Below are 12,604 nucleotides of genomic sequence, written 5' to 3'. Positions count from 1 at the left end.
ATAAAAAACATACTGGAAAAAACCTCCAAGCCCTGTGCACCTGTCTTCAGACTCAAGCCATGCCTTTGGTTCCTGATAAACTCCATGTGCTCTGTGGGTTCCACATCCTGTGCTTTTGGGGCCTGCAAAGCTGCTGCCCTTGTATCCCCGTGGGCAGTGTCATGTCACAGGTCTTCAGTGCACAGAAGTATCTGGAAGTTCCCTGGTGACCCAATGTAGGGAGGCTTGGTTTTGCTTAAACCCTGTTACACTCTTCACAGCTGTGACCCATTTCCAAGTTTTTTTCTTATGAAGCAATTGATGGATTATAAAGCAAATAAATAAGCAACTAACAAGTTGATCAAACATCACAATTGATTACTATATCATTCTCTACCAACTTGAATTAGTTTGGGGATGTCTATGTTATTTAGAATTTTTCCTTGCCAAATGTGACTTTTGATACATTAGATTTAAACTTAGGTTTTAAAAATGCTTTATAATTTTTCTTTTATTATTTTAGTAGTATTTACTTTACCAAATGAATTTTCAACAACATTTTTGTTGACTTCTCACCAAAGAACTTAGATATTTATTGTACAATATTCATTCTTTTTTGTGTAAAACTGGAATTTTTGAAGTATTGAGTATTACTCTTCAATAAGATCATATCTTTTCATTTAATTACATTTTCTTTTTGTTTTCTAATTTGTTGCTTACTATTTATTTATTTGTTTTTTTTCAGATATGGTGAAGAAAAATTAAAATGGTCATGGATATTTTGATGTAAGTCTTTTAAGTAAAAACTTTATGTCTAATTTAATAACTAATTCACTACTGAATGTCATAAACCTATATTTATGCCAGTTAAAATATCCATTGGTTGGTCCTGGTGATGAAGACTTATAATCCTAGATATTTTAGGAAGCTGATGCAGGAGGATCAAAAGTTCAAGGTCAGCCTGAGCTACAGAATGAGTTCATGACCATCCTCTACAAGTTAGTGAAGACTTTGTCTTTCAAAGCAAAAGCTGGATGGAGATTTGGTTCAATGAGGTAGCTTTTGCTTAACATACACAAAGCCAGAACTGTCACCATAGTGAACAAACAAACAAAGACATCATTGAGTCAATACACATGCTTGAGCATACAAAGTTGCTCTGTGTGCATTAAAGTACAGATTCTTTGTTTAATGCTCTCAGACTTCTCAAAGGCAACCTACACACATACACATGGCTTGTGCATTAATAGTCATGGTTATATATATGGAGATATGAAAATTTACAGTTCAAAGTATGCATTAAAATAGGTCCAGGTTTAGATTTAAGATACAATTCCAACCATCCCATAGAATTTAAGTACCTTAAGTAAGAAAATAAAATCTGTTTTCTATGTTGTAGAAATTTATAATAAATTAATTATAAAGTTTAGTGATGTATTTATGTTTAACAATGTTCTTGTCATTCTTAAATTGGTTGTCTAAGCACCTAACAGCCACTGTGTCTTGTATAGTCTTCTTTTCTACAGGAGCACACTGCCTAGCTGAACAACAATTGGGTTCTGGGTGTTATGCACAATCATACAAGTGACCCAGACAGTTGGAAGATATGCCCCGAGTGCTTAGTGACTGTTTACTTAAAATATAGTTATGAACTAGTGATGACTGAACTGAGTTTTAATTGACCATAAAGGGAGACCAGAGAAAAGAAAATGTCAGTGGACTGGAAATGATAGAGATGGCTTTATAATTCACAAAGGTTTTATAAAAAGGCTTTTAGACTCCTAAGACATGGGTGCTACCTAGTACTGGGGAAATAGAGCATGCTGATACAAGAGAACAAATCACCAGATAACATTAAGGAATGTTCAAGACACTTGACGGTATGATGGGGTGTGCATGATTTTAGGACTGCCACCCCCTCTTCCCCTTCCTCTTCAAGGACTGTAGTCATACCCTGTCTGCCCTTCAAGGAATCAGGGGCTTCAGTGTTGCCACAGTATCCACTTTCTGTTTGGATTCAAGATTAAATGCTGTGATGTGGCCAACTCCCAAAAACATTACCTCTGCTTTGATTGACCTTTTCAATCCATTCCATTCTTCTCAGAAATCTAAGTGGAGGCATGAAGGCTGCCCAGGGGCTGCTTGCTTTATTTATTTATTTATTTATTTATTTATTTATTTATTTATTTATTAGTGAGCTAGTTCTAAAACTCTAGCTTTCAGCTTCATGGTTCAAACCAAATAATTTTATGCTACGTAAGAAAGCTATGATTTCATCTGGAGTGTTCCTCGAGGCACATTTTATTCTAATAGAGCCATTTATAAACATTATACAATGACAGTGCAGTCTTCTCTATGTTAGGCTTTATATACAAACATACATGTATTGCCAGGCAGTGCCTAAACACACAAGCAAAAGTACACATATGCATGCTTCTTTATTACCTCGGAATAAAAATGCAAATGAATTTATTAGCCTAAGAGTGGCACCAAATGGAGATTTATGCACATACATTTAAAACACAGAACCCTTGAAAATAAAGCAGTTGCAGCCTATCAATTTTCCTCTTTGACAGTTTTTTAAATTCCCCTAAAAAAATGAAACAGCGTGAATACCGTCAATATATCACAACAGCCGCATTAGGTTTTGTGATATACATCATAATATAAAGAGCACTATTAGAGCTCAACCTGGGAACCATTAAATCATTCTAAATCACTGTTACATTCCATTAGTGTCAATGGCGAAACCACATAATAGGCTTTATTACAAACTTCACCTTGGTAGGCCATTGTCTCTAATAACCACTTCTCTATGATGTGGTATCATACCCAGAAATCCAGGGAGATAATAAAGGTTCCCTTATTTCTTTTTTATTGGATGGGTAAAGTTAAATTTAGCTGTAAGTAAAAAAAAATACTGAAGCTTTGTTCACTAACTGTGAGTTGCTGCTTTTTGGACGAAAAAAGAAAAAAAAAGGAAAAAGAAAAAGGAAAAGGTAAAAAAAATTTAGCCAGACTTGGGAAGAACAGTTTGAAATAAATTTAAAACCTAGTGATGCTGGGGCCAGGGTAGGCTGGGCAGTAGCAGCAATTACAATGTCATTTTTGAGATGTGGTTTAGTCCATTTGCTCTCTTCTTTCCCCTTTGGTTTGGGAGCAGAGTATTGATTACAGACACACTGGAAGTTGCCAACCTGCCCTTTCTTTCTTTCTCCCCCGGCTTGAGCTGTACCCTTTTAAAAAGTCATCTGGGCACTTTGTTGAGGTGAGGACTTCAGTTCCAACAGAGATCAATTTTCACAGAGATGAAGGAGAATTGTAGCCTAGGGTTCTGCACCCTTCTCCTTTCCAAATACAGCCATGCATTCTCATCTTTGGTGAATTATCCGGTAGCCACCTCTTCATTCTGTTTGTTAGCTACACCGCACATAAAATACTCTTTGTGAGTATTTCTACTATGTTCTAAAAATGAGTGAAAAACTGAGTGCTGCTGTAGAGATGAATAATCTCAGAGGACAGAAGTAATTTAGGGTTTAACAGGCTACCCAATCCAAAGTCGAAAACACTATATTTTTGCCGTACTACTTATGAGCAGTGATAAAACATCCTTAAATTATGGATTATGATTAAGCAGTTGTTTTTGCTGTGTGTCAATCTGCTCTTGGAAGGTGATCTATGTGTAAGATCAATTCAGGGTTTAGATGAAGATCTTCCCTGTAATTTTATTTTTTTTCTTTTTTTTTTTTATTATTAACTTGAGTATTTCTTATATACATTTCGAGTGTTATTCCCTTTCCCAGTTTCCGGGCAAACATCCCCCTCCCCCCTCCCCTTTCTTATCGGTGTTCCCCTCCCCACCCTCCCCCATTGTCCCCCTCCCCCCAACAGTCTAGTTCACTGGGGGTTCAGTCTTAGCAGGACCCAGGGCTTCCCCTTCCACTGGTGCTCTTACTAGGATATTCATTGCTACCTATGAGGTCAGAGTCCAGGGTCAGTCCATGTATAGTCTTTAGGTAGTGGCTTAGTCCCTGGAAGCTCTGGTTGATTGGCATTGTTGTACATATGGGGTCTCGAGCCCCTTCAAGCTCTTCCAGTTCTTTCTCTGATTCCTTCAACGGGGGTCCTATTCTCAGTTCAGTGGTTTGCTGCTGGTATTCGCCTCTGTATTTGCTGTATTCTGGCTGTGTCTCTCAGGAGCGATCTACATCCGGCTCCTGTCGGTCTGCACTTCTTTGCTTCATCCATCTTGTCTAATTGGATGGCTGTATATGCATGGGCCACATGTGGGGCAGACTCTGAATGGGTGTTCCTTCAGTCTCTGTTTTAATCTTTGCCTCTCTCTTCCCTGCCAAGGGTATTCTTGTTCCCCTTTTAAAGAAGGAGTGAACCATTCACATTTTGATCATCTGTCTTGAGTTTCATTTGTTCTAGGCATTTAGGGTAATTCAAGCATTTGGGCTAATAGCCACTTATCAGTGAGTGCATACCATGTATGTCTTTCTGTGTTTGGGTTAGCTCACTCAGGATGATATTTTCCAGTTCCAGCCATTTGCCTATGAATTTCATAAAGTCGTTGTTTTTGATAGCTGAGTAATATTCCATTGTGTAGATGTACCACATTTTCTGTATCCATTCCTCTGTTGAAGGGCATCTGGGTTCTTTCCAGCTTCTGGCTATTATAAATAAGGCTGCAATGAACATAGTGGAGCACGTGTCTTTTTTATATGTTGGGGCATCTTTTGGGTATATGCCCAAGAGAGGTATAGCTGGATCCTCAATCAGTTCAATGTCCAATTTAATTTTATTTGTGTTTGAGTCCAGACTACCTCACATCCTGAATAGAGTACTCTGGAGTAAGAGAGCAAGTTACCAAGGTAATATTGAGGACTGTTCAAGACAGTTGAATGCATTATGGGGTGTGGATGTTGTTAGAACTGCTCTCTTCTACAACTTCCTCTCCAAAGACTCTAGTCACACCCTGTCTCCACTTCTAGAAAACAGGAGCTTTGATGTTGCAGCGCTGTTCACGGTTTGAGCTATTAACTATTTTCCCTAGACACAGGGTGTCCTATCTTAGAAAGAGGGACGGTTGAGGCAAAGAGAAGAGGCAGTGTGCATTGTGAACAATGGGAAGCACTCATCAGGACCCAAACACTTCAGAGGGATAACTAACAGAACAGTTGGAAACTAACATTCCGGTAGGGCTGTGAGAATGTCATTATCTTGATAAAGATATTTCCTGAGATAAGGAAATAATAAAATTAGAAATCGAAGATGAAGATAAAACACAAACTCTCTTGTAACTGAAGTTGTGTGCAGTGGCTTTCTACAATGAAACTTTCTTTTTTCCTTTTTGGTTTCAAAATTGGTAGTGAAATGTGGGTAGACAAGATGTCTCGGCAAGTAAAGGTGATGTAAGGCTGTTCTCTGGGACCCACACAGTGGGAGGAAATAAATTACACTTGTAGTCACACTCATGGGTATGAACATGGGACACATAATAAGCAAGTAAGTAGATATGTGAAAGCCACTTCACAGTTACAAGGATGGCATAGGAGTCTCTGCCTCGGTTTCCTTCAACGTCATTCCATTCTGTTCCTCCCCCCCCCGTTGTTCTCTCTATCCTTTTTTCCACGACCTTCACCTTTCCTTACTCTCTTTTTCTCTACCTCCTCCATCCTCCATCCTCTGTTTTGCATTCTTCCTTCATTAATTATACAGCATTGGTTGATGCATACTCTGCAAATACCAATGCAGCGAAGTGTTCACGTAGTACTCTGTGGAAGGGGACTTAAAAAGCGAGTCCTGATGCATTAAGCATTTTGGTAGTATTTGAACATAAAGCATGCATGAGTTTGATTTGCTGTCTCTAACACCTAACAGAAGTTTCCCAGCTAGAGCCCCACCCTGACCCTGTGCTCTCCTTTCAGGGTGTACTGTATTTCTCTTTTTTGTTGTATGTCTTGTTAGCAATGCCATTGATGTTCCTAGGGTAGGGCGAGGATCCCTGCTGGAAAACTTGCTCTACTTCAGCCTGACTTCTCTGTCTCTGTCTCTCTTTCTCTCTCTCTCTGTCTGTCTCTGTCTCTGTCTCTGTCTCTGTCTCTGTCTCTCTCTCTCTCTCTCTCTCTCTATCTCTCACCCTCTCTCTCTCTCTCTCTTTCTCTCACCCCTTTACTCTTAGAAAGAAACGATTAATGTCAACCTAAATAGGTTGAAAAACATACACATCCCAAAATTACACCATTTAAAAATAATAGTTGCTCACAAGTTTTGGCTTTAATCTTCTTCTAATGTAAAATTTAATACTTATCAGATATTTTTGTCTTGAAGTTAAAAGCCAATGCTCCAATAAAAAAAACTGATATGAGAGTTTAAAAGAACATGTCAGCATATCAATGTTCTGGTTTTGATTTCTTCCTTTTTATTTCTTAATGTGGACTCATGTAGACTCATATAATCTCTCTCTCTCTCTCTCTCTCTCTCTGTGTGTGTGTGTGTGTGTGAGAGAGAGAGAGAGAGAGAGAGAGAGAGAGAGAGAGGGAGAGAGAGAGAGAGAAAGAGAGAGAGAGAGAGATGTATTTATACATATGTGAATGTGGAAACCAGAAAACATAATGTTTTCCTCTTACTTTTTACTGAACCTTCAAACTGCAGTTCTTTGGCTATGATTGATTGAGTTCTTAAGATGTTCCTGTCTTCCCACCCACTACACATGCTAGATTGACAGATAAATGTGGCCATGTCTAACTTTGGGGGATTTGAGCTCTGATCCTCATTCTTGCCTAACAGCTCTCTTAGCCTGTTCTTTTGTCTCTTAAGCATGGACTTTAAACCTTAAAAGGGTGATTATACTGGGTTTGTTAACATTTATTACATGATTGCTTTTCTGGACAAATTAAAAATAGAACAGCAAAACACTTCAAAAAATATCATTCCTTCTGAGTTTTATTAACTTTTGAATTAAGATTTCTCAGCGACTGGATATCCAAGGGCATGTACCTTAGGGTGGATTATAGAACAATCTCACCTGTGATTTCTACTTCTTCTTCTCTGCCTCTTCTGAACCTTGACCTCACCTTGAACTTGGCTGGATGAGCTGACCTATAAGCCCCAGGATTCCCATGTTTTCCTCTTGTGCTTATGGCTGTATGCTACTACACCTGGCCTTGTACCAACATGTTGGAAGGCCTAAATCATTCCTCACACCTGTGTATCAAGCACGCTATTCACTTTGCCATCTCCTCAACCCAATGCTGCCACCTCCAACATCACTTCATGAAACTGAGGGACAATTTCAGCTCCTGATTGCCAACAAGGTTAATCTGACAAGAGCAATATGAGCACTAGCTTCTGAATATGTACTTCAACCCTTGATGCATCTATTCTATTCTAGGAACTAAAGCTCACAGAATCTGGGTTATTGTGTGATATGATAGTGAACCATGCATGAGAAATAAGAAAAATGACTTTGTACTGTTTTATATTTTATAGTTTCTTTTAAAAACATGTTTATAATAGGACTAGACAATGGAGTTAACCTTGACAACTCTTAAGAGGCTTTTGTTTGCTTTTGACAGTGCTATGTATTAAAGTCAGAGCCCTGTGGCCCATTCTAAGTGACTACTCTGCCACTAAGCCTACTACTATAACTCTAGTCTTCTCTGAAACATCTTATAAGCAAAGTATAGACTTTAAAAAGTAAGCAGACATATCCTTAAGCAGGTAAAATACAACACTATGTATAGATCCCCATCTGAACAGATACATCTGCCGTACAGCTGCACCTAAGGCCCTGGGATCAATGCGCAAGTGGGGTAGAAGATTATAAAACCCAGAAGAACAGGGGTGTGCTATGAGCTTGTTTCTCCTAGGAATGTCAGAAGCTACACCCATAAAGTCTCATGAACTTGAATGCCTAAACATGAGCAGAAGAAAGCTCACACCAATAGATATATTAACTGAAATGAGAGAGTGTACTAAGCTTAGGAGTTCTCAGCCCTAGACAAAGAAATATGGGCATCTAAGAAATTCTGTATGTTGGAGAAGTAGTCCACCCAGGAAAAGCACGTCTAATATAAAATAGTCATTCTTGAAAATGTGTACATACAAATAACATTATATAGACTGAGCAGGTTGTCCTTATACATTTAGAAGTACAGTCATACATATTCCATATATACTTGTGTAGTTAATATGCACATATTAGCACTTATTGAAGAAAGAGCCAATGATTTTGAAAGAGAACAGAGACAGATATATGTGATGGTTTGAAGGGAGGAATGGGAAGGGAAAAGGTAGTTATACGACAATCTCAACAAATAAAATAGTTTTTTTTTAAAAAACTGATTTTACAAATAGTACATTGAGCAAGCAAATATAATGCTTATAGCAATAGATGTGGGGAACACAGATTTTATATTAATTGTCTCTTTAAAAGTATTTGTATTATTCGTTTTATGAAATAATGTCTCTATCTTTCTCTCATGCAAGTCAAACAGGATTAGTTTATCTAAATACCAGAAAAATTCAAACATGACTTTTCTTCATTGTCATGATTTATTCACATGAGTATCCTTGCAAACCTTTACACATGGATGTTGAAGGTATTTACACACATGGAAGATTTTCTGAAATGATAACTCCTTCATAGAACATAGCTACAACATTTTACTTGGTTCATTCCTGACAGTAAGTTAGAAATCTGCTGGCTTAGCCACAAATCTCTCCCCATCACTTCCATCCTATCACCATGAGCCACTCCCAGCTCAGATAGACAAGGAACATGCAGTTACCAATTAAGATTTCCTTTTAAAGTTGGAGTTGTATAAATGTTAAGATTATTGTGAACCTGGGGACATGAATGATACACATGTTGTAAAATTCTACAGACTACAAAAATATCTGTAGATATTTCTTACTTAGAATAAAGAGCAATCCCTTTCCTGTCCATTCTTCACTAACGATGACCCAATGAAGCCTTTTCAATTTTTGTTTTTAAGTTAATTAAAAATATAACTATAAAAGATGGGCTCATTTTTAAAATGAAAACATGAAAAGGCAGACAAAATATACAGATATTTGTAGAAGGCTTGCTACATGCCATGTTTTGATTATTAAAAATAAAAAGTTGATTACTTTTAAATTTATTTCCTGTACAGAAGGGTAGGAGGCTGAACATAGGTTATGGCATACACAAAGAAGTCAGAGGACAACTTTTGGGAGTAACTCCTCTCTTTCTACCATCATGTAGGTTGTGGGTGAGAAGGGGCCAAACTTACACTGTCATGATTAGGTACAAAAACCTCCTCCTCCTCCTCCTCTTCCTCCTCTTCCTCCTCCTCCTCTTCCTCCTCCTCCTCCTCCTCTTCCTCCTCCTCCTCCTCCTCTTCCTCCTCCTCCTCCTCTTCTTCCTCCTCCTCCTCCTCTCTCTTCCTCTTTTCTCCTCTCTCCTCCTCTTTCTCTTTTTCCTCTCCCTCCTCCTCCTCTTCCTCCTCCTCCTCTTCCTCCTCCTCCTCTTCCTCCTCCTCCTCTCTCTTCCTCTTTTCTCCTCTCTCCTCCTCTTTCTCTTTTTCCTCTCCCTCCTCTTCCTCTTCATCCTTCTCCTCCTCCTCTTCTTCTTGTTCTTCAAATTACTACCTTAATTAACTTGCACCAAATTGCATTAAATGATAGTAGTACTATTATCTAAACTGATGAATCTATTAAATTAAGAACTCAAGTTGAACACAGAATAATATTTTCTCACCCATTAGTTTATTGACTAACCAAGCTTATTAAGGGTATACAATAAGTTATTCTCAGGCCTAGAAGACAAGAACATGAACAAACGAAGTGCTCTTTCTCAAAATTTTAATATTTAGTAAGATCAAGGTGTTCAGGCCTGAAAATCCAATCTACTACAACTAAAAGTATAAGAGGTGATTGACAGAGCTGGTTTGCTGATTCTAGGGACTTGCATGCACTTTCAGAAGTGAGTAAAACTTTTCTCAGAGGAAGAAACACTGCTGTGCAACCCCAAATGAGAAGCCAGTAATATAGGTTACACAAATAGAAGTGCCACTTAATAGAAGTACCCAAAGGGCTAGAGACTACCAAAGATTTTACCCTGCTTTGACCTTCCTACTGAGTGCACCAAGTACATGAGAGTCTGGGAGTTTTGAACTGGACAAAGGAAAGGTTTATCTTGTTTGCACATTCTCCACACATTGTTCCTATACATAAGCTATTATTGTGAAGGTTAAAAGACATAAAATAAAGTCAATGGTGACTTATGATATCTAAGTAACTTACACTGTAACACGTCAGTGACATAAGATGGAATTTAGTCTAGAGCTCATGGTTCTTAAATTCCATATGATAAGTTCTTTCTTCCTTCCTTCCTTCCTCCTTCCTTCCTTTCTTTCTTTCTTCCCTATTTTCTTCCTTTCTTCCTTTCTTTCTTTCTTTCTTTCTTTTTTCTTTCTTTCTTTCTTTCTTTCTTTCTTTCTTTCTTTCTTTCTCTCTCTCTTTCTTTCTTTCTCTCTTTCTTTCTTTCTTTCTCTCTTTCTTTTCACTTTTAACAGTTTTGCTCTTTTACACGATCATACTTGTACACTATCATTTTTACCCCTCCCTTTTTCCCCACAACTTTTTCATCTCTCCATCTTTCAAACAGCCAACCTCACAATATATTTCCTCCGTTTAATAATTTTGACTTTGCTTAGTGTCCCACAGTTTGATAGAGGCCTTCTGTATGATTCTGAGTATGGAACTGATTATCAAAGCATGTTGGGGTCACTAGTGGGTGTAACAAGTTGCTAGCATGGTCCCCTGACCTCTAGAAGTGGTATGTTGTCAATAATTGTTACTACGTGGTAGGGCCCCTTGATTTATTCTATTTCCATAGATAACTTTTAAGAGGATCCAACCTCTGTGGATGCTATACCAGTATATATAGCTGTTGAAGGTCCGTGTTGTTATGCCTCTGTTCTGCTTAGAAGATGGCATTATAAACATATTATCTTCTTTCTAGGATTTTCTACACAAGACATGTTCTGAAGTTCAGTCTTGATTTCTCTGGTGTGATGTAGATGTAAATAGATGGATCAAGTGTTGGCAAAGGCACAGAATGCTCATAGAATGTCTCTGGGCTGATGAATATCACTAAAATAATATGTAACCAAAGAAGAAATAGTGATGTGAAACAGTAAAGTAATGAATACTTAATTAACTAATTAAGGAATAATAAATATTCCTAAGTTATTCTGACTGGTGTTCTGTAGATTGAAAAGCTATAGTTTTATATAAATTTTAAATATTATACTTATTTAAAATGCATGAAATTTTGTTGAATGAAGAACATTTGAAATTTTACAAATTATCAGATGCTGTTACTTTTAAAACTTGAACCTGTTACTTTGAATACGTTTTACAAGTATAAAGTTCCTGAGATTAAAACCATATGTATCTTAATGGGTTCTTTTTAAGCCTAATTTAAATAAAGATTCCAGCAGTCATCATTGTAGTTAAATATTTGCAACTTATTCTATGGTTAAAGTTTAACACATTAAAGCTTGCAGAGTTTACCCACACATCATGTGGGGGTGAGGCAGCCCTCACATTTTCTGTAGATGTTCAAGCCAAAATGAGTCATAGCACTGACATCAGGAAGTAGATATGGGCTCTTACCTTTAACCAAGAAGCTATCTGCTAGTTACATGTGCTTGCAAAGAAAAACAATATCTCTCTTCAAACTCCCTGAGTATGTTAAGCACTCTTCAGTGCAGGCCCCATGCTCAAAGGTAGCTGCCCAGCAAAAAACAACTCAATAGTACTATTGTAGACTTTAGTCTAACATTGTTTTAGGGGGCATTTTTTGTCTTTTGGCCATATATTTTAGTTTCTATTTTTATAGATTTCATGTGTATGTGTGTGTGTGTGTTTGTATATGTGTTTGCGTATGTTTCTTCTTTTTGATATTTAGTTAGTTTGTATGAGAGAGACACAGCCAGACAATCAGAGATAAAGAGAGAGACAGACAAACAGATACAGAGACAGACAGATTATCACCATCACCATTTACTCAGTTTGGGTGATTGGGGAAGTAGGAGAAGATATAGGAAAATCATGGGTTAGGGGAATAATCAAATGCATTTTTTAACCTTTTGTTTTAATAAAGAAGAGGATTAAAAATTGCAGAATATTTACAGGCATATTTGAAGGACTTTTCATCCTTCAAAACACAGATTTAATGATTTTGTGCAATTATATACGTACAAATTTTTATTGATTTATTTGAATAATGTGCATCATATCTTTAAAGCATAATAAAGCTATACCATTAATAGCTTATATTATATTATCCTAATTAACAATTTAAATTCAGAAAGTTTCATTAATTTTTGTTCTATAAATCAAAGGATTATTTCAAAAATAAATGACCAATTGCCCTGTATTTAAAAACTGTATTTACTGTATTTTAAAAAGTTTTACACTGAACTTGATGTTCTCAAAGTTTTATATAACAAAGAAGTTGTTTTATTTTTAAATTAGGAAAGTGTTAAAAAAAAGAACACTTGAGACATTGGTTCATCAGTGATTCATTTAAGTCTTCAGAAACAACTATCACAGACTTGCTATG

This window comes from Rattus norvegicus, chromosome 4 (genome assembly GCF_021556685.1).
Source record: "Rattus norvegicus strain SHRSP/BbbUtx chromosome 4, alternate assembly SHRSP_T2T, whole genome shotgun sequence".
Classification (NCBI taxonomy): domain Eukaryota; kingdom Metazoa; phylum Chordata; class Mammalia; order Rodentia; family Muridae; genus Rattus; species Rattus norvegicus.
The sequence above is the reverse complement of the archived record's forward strand: the minus strand, read 5'-3'. Positions refer to the sequence as shown.